This window comes from Gekko japonicus, unplaced genomic scaffold, assembly GCF_001447785.1.
Source record: "Gekko japonicus isolate JY-2015 unplaced genomic scaffold, Gekko_japonicus_V1.1 scaffold397, whole genome shotgun sequence".
Taxonomy (NCBI): Eukaryota; Metazoa; Chordata; class Lepidosauria; order Squamata; family Gekkonidae; genus Gekko; species Gekko japonicus.
Window position 1 is genome coordinate 92825 of NW_015170286.1, and position 10753 is coordinate 103577.

The following is a 10753-nucleotide window of genomic DNA, read 5'->3' on the forward strand; positions in this document are numbered from 1 at the left end:
ACACCGCCCCGATCCAGATGCCTACGGAGATCGTCAGTCAAGGCGACCAGCACAGTCTCCGTCCCGTGACCAGGGCGAAAGCCGGACTGGTAGGGATCGAGGATGGAAGCATCCTCCAGAAAAAGCTTGCCCAAATAGGGCAAGTTAGACACCGGCCGATAGTTAGCCAATTCGGTCGGGTCTAGAGATGTTTTTTTCAGGAGAGGCGGACCATCGCTTCCTTGAGTGCCTTGGGGAATTGTCCCTTTGTAAGGGACAAGTTAATAATCTCCTGCAGGGCACCTCGGAACCCCTCGTGGCCAGCTTTAATAAGCCAGGAGGGGCACGGATCAAGGTCGCATGTAGTTGGGCGCACAGCTACGAGTAGTCTGTCAACTTCCTCCAGACTGAGTCGGTTAAAACATACTAAACCCGGCTCCAAAGACGTGCAAGGGGCCTCAAGTTCACTCACTGTCTCAAGTGTAGCGGGGAGGTCGCGACGGAGCATCGAGACTTTATCTGCAAAATAGCTCGCAAATGCCTCACAGCCTATCTCCAATTCCCTACCATTTTGACTGCCACGGGGCAGAGTTGTCAAAGACCGAATTGTACTAAATAATTGTGCCGGGCGTGAGCTAGCAGATGCAATCGAGGCCGCATAGAATTCTCGCTTTGCGGCCTTGACTGCCATCTCATAGGCCTTCATAAACGTCCTATAAGATGCTCTGGATGCTTCATCACGAGTTCGACGCCACCGTCTCTCTAGCCGTCTCAGCTCCCGCTTCAGCTCACGCAAATCCTGGTTATACCAAGGCGCTCGCCTAGCACGGGTGCGGAGAGGGCGCCTGGGAGCGATCTCGTCGATGGCTGAGGAGAGCCGGACATGCCAGTCCTCCACCAGCTCATCCAACGAACCGCCAGGGGGCCTTGGATCCCGCAGAGCCATCTGAAGCCACATAGGGTCCATTTGGCGCCGCGGGCGAGCATAAATCTGCTCGCCGCCTAAACAGGGTTGGGGTGGAACCCTCAGACGGGCCTTCAGGGCCTGGTGGTCCGACCATGGCACTACCTCAGCGGTAATCCGGTCCACCTCCACCCCCACCGCGAAGATCAAATCAAGCATGTGACCGGCCTGAATCCATTCTCTTCTTGTTTTCTTCTTCTGTGCCACCACATGCTTAAAAAAATATACACTGCCAGCAAGTACTGATTCCCAGTTGGCATTTCTGGTAGTGGGCCTTTCAGGTCAACTTAAATAATTTTTCATGCTTTTCCAGGTTGTAGCATGTCCACTTAATGGGGTTCTCTCGTGTCTTGCTGGTGCTTTCTTTTGTTGGCAGACAAGACTAGAGATGGGCACAAAGCAAACCACTAGCCCCTTTAAACCCCCTGCTTTCTGTTCCCTGCAAAAGTTGCAAAAGCAGTGAAGCAGTGGGCAGCGCCCCTCTGCCGCTCACCAGGGTTCCTTGTGCAGTCCCTTTAAAGGTATAGTCAGAAGTCCATATTGCTTCAGAGACCCCAATGTCACTGGGAGACCCAATTGCTCCTTCTGCTTGCAGTGACTTCTTGTCAATAGTCACCAGTATTAACCCCAGCCGCATCTCTTTCCTTTCCTGGATGCTCACAATGTGTGTTTGTGTGTATGTGTAAAGTGCCGTCAAGTCACAGCCAAGTTATGGCAAAGGGCTTTCAAGGTATGTGAGAAGCAGAGGTGGTTTGCCGTTGCCTTTCTCTGTAGAGTCTTCCTTGTAGGTCTCCCTTCCTGCTTAGCTTCTGAGACCTCTGTGTATAATGCTATAGAAAATAACCCCTGTTGAATCAAGAATGTACAATCCCACTGTATAGTGGTTATATGTTAATACAATCACAAAGACATCAATTTCATATGTCCATATCAGGTAAAGGTAAAGGTAAAGGTTCCCTTGCTCGAAAGCCAGTCGAATCCGACTCTAGGGTTGCGGTGCTCATCTCGGTTTCAAAGCCGAAGAGCCAGTGCTGTTACCTTCCCACCGAAGCGGTACCTATTTATCTACTTGCAATTACTTGCTTTCGAACTGTTAGGTTGACAGGAGCTGGAACTAGAGATGGGAGCTCAACTCCATCATGCGGCACCCGGGTCTTGAACTGCTGAACTACTGACCTTCTACAGCCTGCAGTTCAGCGTCTTAACCACTTGAGCCACCGCAGCTCCATCCATATCAGGTACAAACACCATTATCCATATACATCAGAGTCCAATGGGTGAAACAGGCAAAGCTTGTCCAGATGCAAGATCCACAACAGATGATTTCAAAGTAGAATCAGGAATTCATGAAGCATTTCCTTCCAATGAGCGTGCTAGCTAATTAGTTGTCTCATTTCGCATCACAGCTTTTTCAAAGAAAGATCCACATTTCATGAATCTCTACAGAAATTGAAAGCATCTTGCCAAAACACTTAAAACTTACATGCCATTAGAAGATTAAAAAACACTTTTTGTGCTACATTACCTATAACAATCTCAGAAGAGAGCTCTCCATAAATTTCCTGTGTGATGCAATTCCATGCAGCAAGCTTCTCATAGAAGTAACATTCACAAACTGCAATAAATGCCTACACTACCATAGTCTCCAGATGTCTTCAATTACATACATCATGAACCCTTTAAAGTGATATTAACCAAAAAATTAAACAATACCACAATGTATCCAAACTACAGAAAACATATATAATCAATATTTTGATTCAAGCCTTGAGGAGACAAAGATTGCATTTTAAAGATCCACTTTGCTTCTTGCTGTAAAAGCAGTTTACGTGCATCACAATTATAATTCCTCCACCTGTGGAACTTAAATAGGGTTAGTTCCACAGGTGGAGGAATTATAAGGCTGCCAATGTCATCACAGAGTAACTAGAATTAACTACAGATACCATTAAGAGAGCGCTACTTTCTGCTTCCACAATCTGCGCGCACAATATAGTCCATTGGTTTGTCTGAAATGGCATCTTCTTTAAGAAGCAGGCTATGAAGATCTCCTGGCTTTTCAACACAAGATTCCTTCATGGCCTGCCACTGGATATAAGCCCCTCTCTGTAGTGCCAGCCCCACATTTGGTTGGACAGGATCAGGTTCCTCTAAGTTGTCACTTGGGTTGGGAGGAGCAAGAAAAGGTCTATCAAAGATCCTTCTCAGAGCACATAAGTATCCGGAGGTCCCCCCCCCTCTTTACTTGCCATATTGGCCTTTTATGTGCTTGAAGAGCTTCTTGTAGGAACTATGTTCTTCTGCACAAGGAAGCTGCAGGTGAAATGCCTTGGCAAAGTTGGCATCCCCCTATAAAAACAGTGCCAGGGTGGTGTGCTGCCTTCTGATCACTCCACTTGTTCACAGAGACCAGAAGGTCACGGATACCAGACCCTTCTGAGTGAAGGTTAAATATCTTCTCAGGCAATAAAGCTTTTGTCATCTTGGAGTTGCTGCCACCATTTGGAAGACACTTTTAAAGGAACAAACTTAAGGAAAGGTTTTCAAGTGGCCTTCAGAACAGTCTCCAGCACAGATCTTAAAAAACCTTACTACAGTTAAACAGTCAACTTCCACAGAACAATTAGAACCGATACAGGATCAGCACAAGCACTCAGATGTACAAGAGCACCACCCACTGGTAGGGATGCTTATATAATCATTACAGTTATCCACATTTGGAGATCAGAAAATGGCTAAAGAGAAGGCTACTTGCACTTTTTAAATTACATACATGAGAGTAATCTATGAGCCTTTGAAACATATGTCTATAACATAAATGGCTGCAGCTTGAAAAAAAGTTTAGTGTTTTTTTTAAAACCTGCTGTTATCTAGAATGTCGGCCATTGACCTTGAAGCAGAAAAAAGAATAGATCACTGGGGGGTTTCCACTGCTGTATGACAAATGCCACAGAACTTGAAGGCCATAGTTAATGAACACCATGGAACTTAAACTCTTTCTTCCCTTTTTGACTACTTTCCAAATTGCTGAATGGAGTAGAGCTTTCCTTTGCTGTATATTCACTTTTTTCACTGTGCTGAACTACTAAAAGTGGCTCCAGATTTTATACAAAAATCATGTTAGCAAGCACAATATGAGTGAATGGAAGTGTGTACATGTGTATGTAAGAAGATGAATCTGAGGTCTGTAATTTATATATTTCCTTCAGGTAACAACAGCTTGGTTGAGGCAATTATAATTACAATGTCGAGGGTGAAGTTGCTTTTAATTTGCACATCAAGTAACACATATAAATTTAGAGCCATCCTTCCTGAGCTAGGACAAAAATGTGTGAGCTGGAGGCTAACAAACTGTGAGCTAGCTCACACTAACTCAGCTTAGAGGGAACATGGCTCACATGATGTGCATGTGGAGCTTCTGCCAAATTCCTTTCATGGAGTATGTTTCTGAGGGATGTAGTTCTCACAAACACAAGACATAGTGGTAAACCTGTAGATGGATTGTACCACTTCAGACTCAGTAGGGACTCAACAGATTCAAGTATGCAGTGGTACAATCCATCTAAAGTTTATCACTTTATTTGGTAGAACAAAGTTTGAGTCCAGTGGCACCTTTAAGACCAACAAAGTTTTACTCAACGTATAAGGTTTTGTGTGCATGCACACTTCTTCAGATACAATGAAATGGAAATTACCAGTCCATACATATAGGTAGAGGGTGAGCAGCAAATTAGCATACAGCATATTAAAGTTGCTTAACAGATGCAAGGATCAAACTGGAATAACAAGGTTAGTTTATGTGGTCACCATTTGTTTGGGTTTCATTCCAGGGGAAAACATAGTGAAGGAAATAAATATATTGAAATTGGAGATTAATGGGCAGATGTACACTTCTTATTTGTGGGATGCTGAGAGTAATTAACTGAGACCCTGCTATCACGCTCCATCCATCTCCTCTCAAGCATGGAAGTAACCTTCCTCTTCTTTGAGGTGGGGCAATTGGCTGTGCAATGTATCTCTTCTGTCCCCAGACCATAGAAATACATTCCAATCTACCATTCCAAATTACATTACAATCTACTATTCCAAATAAGAAATAAAATAAAATAAAAAGGATGTCTGGCTCTTCTGGGGGATTGGTGAGAGTACAGATGTAAGGACTGAATGAGGTTAACATACGTAGGCCCTGTTCACACTAGACGGTTTGGACCGGGAGAAGGACGGATTGGGGCAGCAGCAAATGGGCGCGATCCCACAGCAACATCTGGGAATCGTGCTGCGCCCGTTCCCAGCCCGTTCCCAATCCGCTCCTCCCGGCCAAAACCTGCAGCAAAAAAGAACCACCTACTTAGGTGGTTCTTTCCGAAGGGCCGCATCACTGCCAGCCGTGGGATCGCCGGCACGTCTTTTCGCCGGCGCATCCCCTCCCCCCGGCCGTACTGCACATGCTCGAGCATGCGCAGTTCAGCAGCCTCCCCCTCCCCCTCGTCTCTTCCTCCCCGGCATCTGATCGTGCCGGGGAGCAATGGCGCCGCAGCTCAGGGGATCGTGGGATCCCGCCGCAGCGTCTCTTTTTTGGTGCGGCTTTTAGAAGCTGCGCTTTGCCCAGTGTTTTTCCTGCTGTGTGGCAGGGGCCGTAGATCAAGATGATTAGCTGTGTTAGCATATGTAGTGAGATTAAAAAAACAATATCCTTGTTAAGTCCTAGGGGTTCCATTGTCCTGAGTGTTGTAATAACCTGTAACTGTGCAATTTCCCTCTCTGGTCTGCTCCTGAAGTTCCTTTGCAATAAAACAGCTACTTTGAGGTCACCCATTGAATGTCCTGAAAGGCTGAAGTGTTCTCCTACAGGTTTCTCAGTCTTGTGATTCTTTTTTTTTATTTTCAACACTTTTTTATTGAAGTATAAAAAATGCATACAACTGTTAAAGTAAGATAGAACCACTTCAATTTTAACAAAAAATAGTACTAATAACAACATAATCTATACATCAATCATCAAGAACAAATATACAGTCAACATTTAACTAATCTCAATATTGTACTGGATATCTTTATATTTTGGAGAAGAAATTTTTTAGCAATAAATCAGGTAAATATTAATCTTTGACAGACCTTTTAACACTACTTTTCACTATGTAGAATGTTGACCTATTATAATTTAAACTTATCTGTAATAGGATATATCCTCATGTCCCTGTTAAGACAAATTCTACCTTTCGACTTCCTTCAGAGCCAATCAATATATTTCTTCCAAGAGGGTGGTATGTATTTTTCAGCTTCTAAGAAGGTAAGAATAGGAAACCACTTTGCACTAAACCTCATATCAGGCTGGTCAGTTTTTGCAGCATTACATTTTCCAGTAATACTTTCCATTACATATTGGTCCCAAAGTTTTTGGAACCATTCCTGGATAGTGGGTGGATTTGGATTCTTCCATTTTGATGCTATTGCAGTTCTCGCCGCATAAAGCATTGTTTTTAATATACTTTTATAATGATGCTGATCTATATTATCTGGCCAGAAATCTAGCATTAAATTTTCAGGAGTATATATAAGTTCTATGCCTAGGATTTGTTTTATTTTCTTTAGGATTTCCAACCAAAACGGGCGTATTTCGCTGCATAGCCACCAGCAATGTGCAAAAGTACCTATTTGTCCACATCCCTTCCAACATAACGGTGAGTATTTTGTGGATATTCGCGCTAAGGTTTGTGGAGTAAGATACCATCTTGAGTTAATTTTAAGTCTGTGAAGCTCTAAAGAGTAAGATCTGAAGTCTGAATTGCTGGATTTCCAGATCTTATTCCAGATTGGTGCATCCCAGGTCCTTTTAGCAGGAGATGCCGGGGATTGAACCTGGGACCTTCTGCCTGCAAAGCAGTTGCTCTGCCACTGAGCCGTGGACCCGTCCCTATAAACATTGACCCTTTTTACACCACTAAGGTTTGTGGAGTAAGATACCATCTTGATGTTAGAATTGTGTCCATTTATCCTTTGGCACAGGGTTTGACCTGTTTGCTCTGGGTAGAGAACCACAGGGCCTTGCTGGCCTTTAACGGCATACACAATGTTAGAAGACGAGCAAGTGAATGAGCCTGAGATGGTGTTGTTGATGTTGTTAGATCCAGTGATCGTGTTGTCTGGGCGTACGTGGCAGCACAGGTGGCATCTGGGTTTATTGCAAGCTCTGGTGCCACTGGTATTTGTGACAGTAGGACCTCAGAAACATCCTTTGGTGATGGACGCATTGCAGAGGTATTTTTAAGGGGAAAAGTTAGAAGGGAAATATTTGTGTACATTCACTACGGCCCTGTTCATACGAGGCGTTTTGGGCCGGGAGGGGGACGGAACAGGGCCAGAGCAAATGGGCACGATCCCACGGCAACATCTGGAAATTGTTGCCTGCCTGTCCCTGATCCGTCCCTACTGCCGAAAACGCGCACTAAAAAAGAACCACCTACCTAGGTGGTTCTTTCCAGTAGAGCACCTCAAGCCGGGCCGTGAGATCGGCCGGCGCGTCCTTGCGCAGGCGCAGCCCGGCCCCCGGCCGTACTGCGCATGCTCGAGCATGCGCAGTTTGGTAGACTCCCCCTCCCATCCGACTCTTCCTCCCCGGCATCTGATCGTGCCGGGGAGTGACGTGCCGCGGCTCGGGGGATCCATGGGATCCCGCCGCGGCGTCTCAACTTTGGTGCGGCTCAGATTAGCCGCAGTTCAGCCGTCCTTTTCCCTGCCGTGTGGCAGGGACCTACTAAGAGTATAAGTGTTCTTGTCTTTGGGAGAAGCCACAAAACACTAGGCAGGGCTTGTTTTAACATATTATTGTAAACACACAAAAGGTTTTGGAACTCTAAACTAAGCAGTCAGCGACTTCTCTGGAAATAGGAAGCTTTTAAAAAGTGAAACAGGATTCAAGTGCTAACCAGATAGAATAAATTGCCATGATCATAATAAAGCATTCAATCTTTTTATATCATTACAGCTTGCTTTCTGGTCTGGAACAAAACCTCTTGTGGCACAGATTATCCTAGCAATGTTTTATTTCTGAAGACTAAAATTTAATACAGCAAATACAGACAATGAAGTCTAAATTTTGCAGCTGGGACAAGAATATCCCATAGAAAAGAGTAAATATTTTGGCCTTAGCATGCTTTAGAGTAAAATTGGGTACACATAAATAAAATGCGCTTGTTATTAGTGTTACGTCAACTGTCAGGCTTGATTTCTTGACCCTTTTTTCATAGATGTAAAATATAAAAGAAGGACCATTCTCCCCTGCACCCATACTGCAGAATTTTTTCATGTTCTCGCAGAGAATAATGATGATGCCTTATCTTGATCATGCTTAGATATGGTGTGAATAACACAAACATGAATCAAATTTGTTATCCCAAACAATATGATTTTTAGAAACTTGAACTTGGTAATGTTTAAATTAGCATTTTTGTATGTGTTATAGAGCCATCATGAAAGCTTTAACATATATATTGGCCATCTGTCTTACATAGAGAGAAAGAGCCAGGAAGTGCAGCCAGCTACATTCAAATCATACAGGGGAAAAATCCAAAAATACCATTTAGAAAAGCTGCATAGATGCTTTACGTATCTGACAGAAGTAAATCCTCTGCTGTGCTATATCATATTTGCAGCTCATTCCTATGCAAGTGTACTCAGAAATAAAACTTGTTGTGTTTAACAATGTCCCTTCCCAGATGAGTGTCCATAAGATTGCAGCCTTACTACAGTAAATGGATTTAGGATCTCAGACTAAACAGTGTAATACCCTTCTGAAGTTATTGATGTCAATTGACTTAGAAGGGCGTAACTGTTTAGGATAGCACTGTTATCTTCAGAAATCACCATGTAAATGCACTGCTTTAAAAGCCATGGGATATTCCATTGCCACCCCTTTTAACTTTCCAAAATGCAATATATTACTAATATTTTTGCACAATCCAGTATATGTCAAGGACAATTAAAAACGAGAGGGAAAATTTTAAATTCTTTTGTCTCCTAATATGATTGTCCTCTGTGATTTACAATGCTTCATCTTAGGGATGTCTTGTAAAAAATGAATTGGCATTCAAAGTGATCAAACTACGCTAATCAACATATATGTATAATCTCTCTTATTTGTTAATATAATCCTTAAATCTGTAGACCCCATTGAGTCTTAAACAAGAGAAAGATGGATTAGAAATCTAAAATAAAAGATTTCCAGGGGGAAAACAGTAGGCCTGTTCCTTGCTGCTACTTTGTTTATTTAACAACCACATAACACACTACAGTTGGTGCCAGGCCAAGGAGTTGTAACCTTTCCTTCATCTCTTCCCACCTTTTCCCATAAGCAAGAAGCTGGGAAATGAAATCTCCCTTCTCCCAATTCCCTCCTCTGAGTCTAAGCTACTCAAATTGGACATTTGTGACTGCCTTCTAAGAAGATTATCAAGCCAGATGACCCAAACAGCAGTGGCATCAATTAGCCACCATTCAATATTAATAAGCAGTATGATGATAACAAATAAAAAGATTGATTCTTCAGATGCAGGAATCATTTTAATTAATTTAATCCTTGCTGAAAGATCAGCTGTGCCAGCGGGCCCCATTTGTCCCTACTTCTCCCCATCACCTAAAGCCAGTGAATATGATCAGTAGCCAGCACTTAGGGAACAATAAGAAACAGATTGTACTGTCAGGCTTCATTAAAGATCATCATTAGTATTCCAATTTGGAAACAGTCAATCTATCCTAACCTTTTACCCATTCTTTTGGGGTGCTTTTGTGAAGTTCGGGTCAGCTGCCAAATGTGAGAAACACCATCCTGAGATTTAGAGAGAAGGGTGGATCTACTTGATGCCTGTCAGTTGGAAGCTTAAGGATGAAGCTCTGGGGGGATAAAATATTTTTTAAAATGATATCAAGTTCAGCTGCTTATGGCCTTGAGATTTTGATTGATAGGATGCCTTTTTAAAAAATTCGACTGCTGTGAATTTTCTGGGGTGGGGAACCTAAAGCCAGACCCAGGTGGATTGTTAGAATCCCATTTTGGGGCTTGGGCATTCTGAGTGTCTTGCAAGGGAGATAACTTGACTGCTAGCCAGAGTCGTGAATGAGCATTCCCATCCCTAGTGAAAGATGAATGGAATTGCAGAGCCGCATCCAAAAGGATGCCTCACAAATACAAATACAAATACAAATACAACACCTTTATTGGCATAAAATATCAAATACACATGCAGCCTCACATAAGGTTATACATTCACATCTGACGGCATAAATGTGCAGTTCCTAGTCCTGCACGTTGATTGGTGTATGAGTCTGTGTCCCTGTTTGAATCTCCACTGCTGGATAGGGACAAATGTCTATAAGACAACTTTGCTGAAAGAGAAAGAAGAATAAAGAAACAGCAGATGAAAGATGGAATATCTGAAATGTAAATGAAATGGATATCTGCTGCAACACTGAGTTGTAGGGATGAGGAACCGTGGCAGAGAAATGTGGAGTTTTGTTGACTCAAACCACTGTGCAAGCTTCAGAGTCCCCCAGAACTCTTCATCATGCAGAATTTTTTTAAGTGGATGGAATAGTTGTTTCAAGCCATGTGATGGATCCAGCTCAGTGTTTCTAGAGGTTCAAGGGCTTCCACACACGAAGCGCAAACTTCTAACTGTGACCTCCTCTTTCCGTGGCAGGCTGGAATGCATTCCCTGAAATCCTGCTCCTGCTGAGACTACTGTGGGAGGTGAGAGCCGAGAAAGTGCTCCACAGGCAGAGGTTCATCCACCTGCAGAAATACTGTGCTGGATC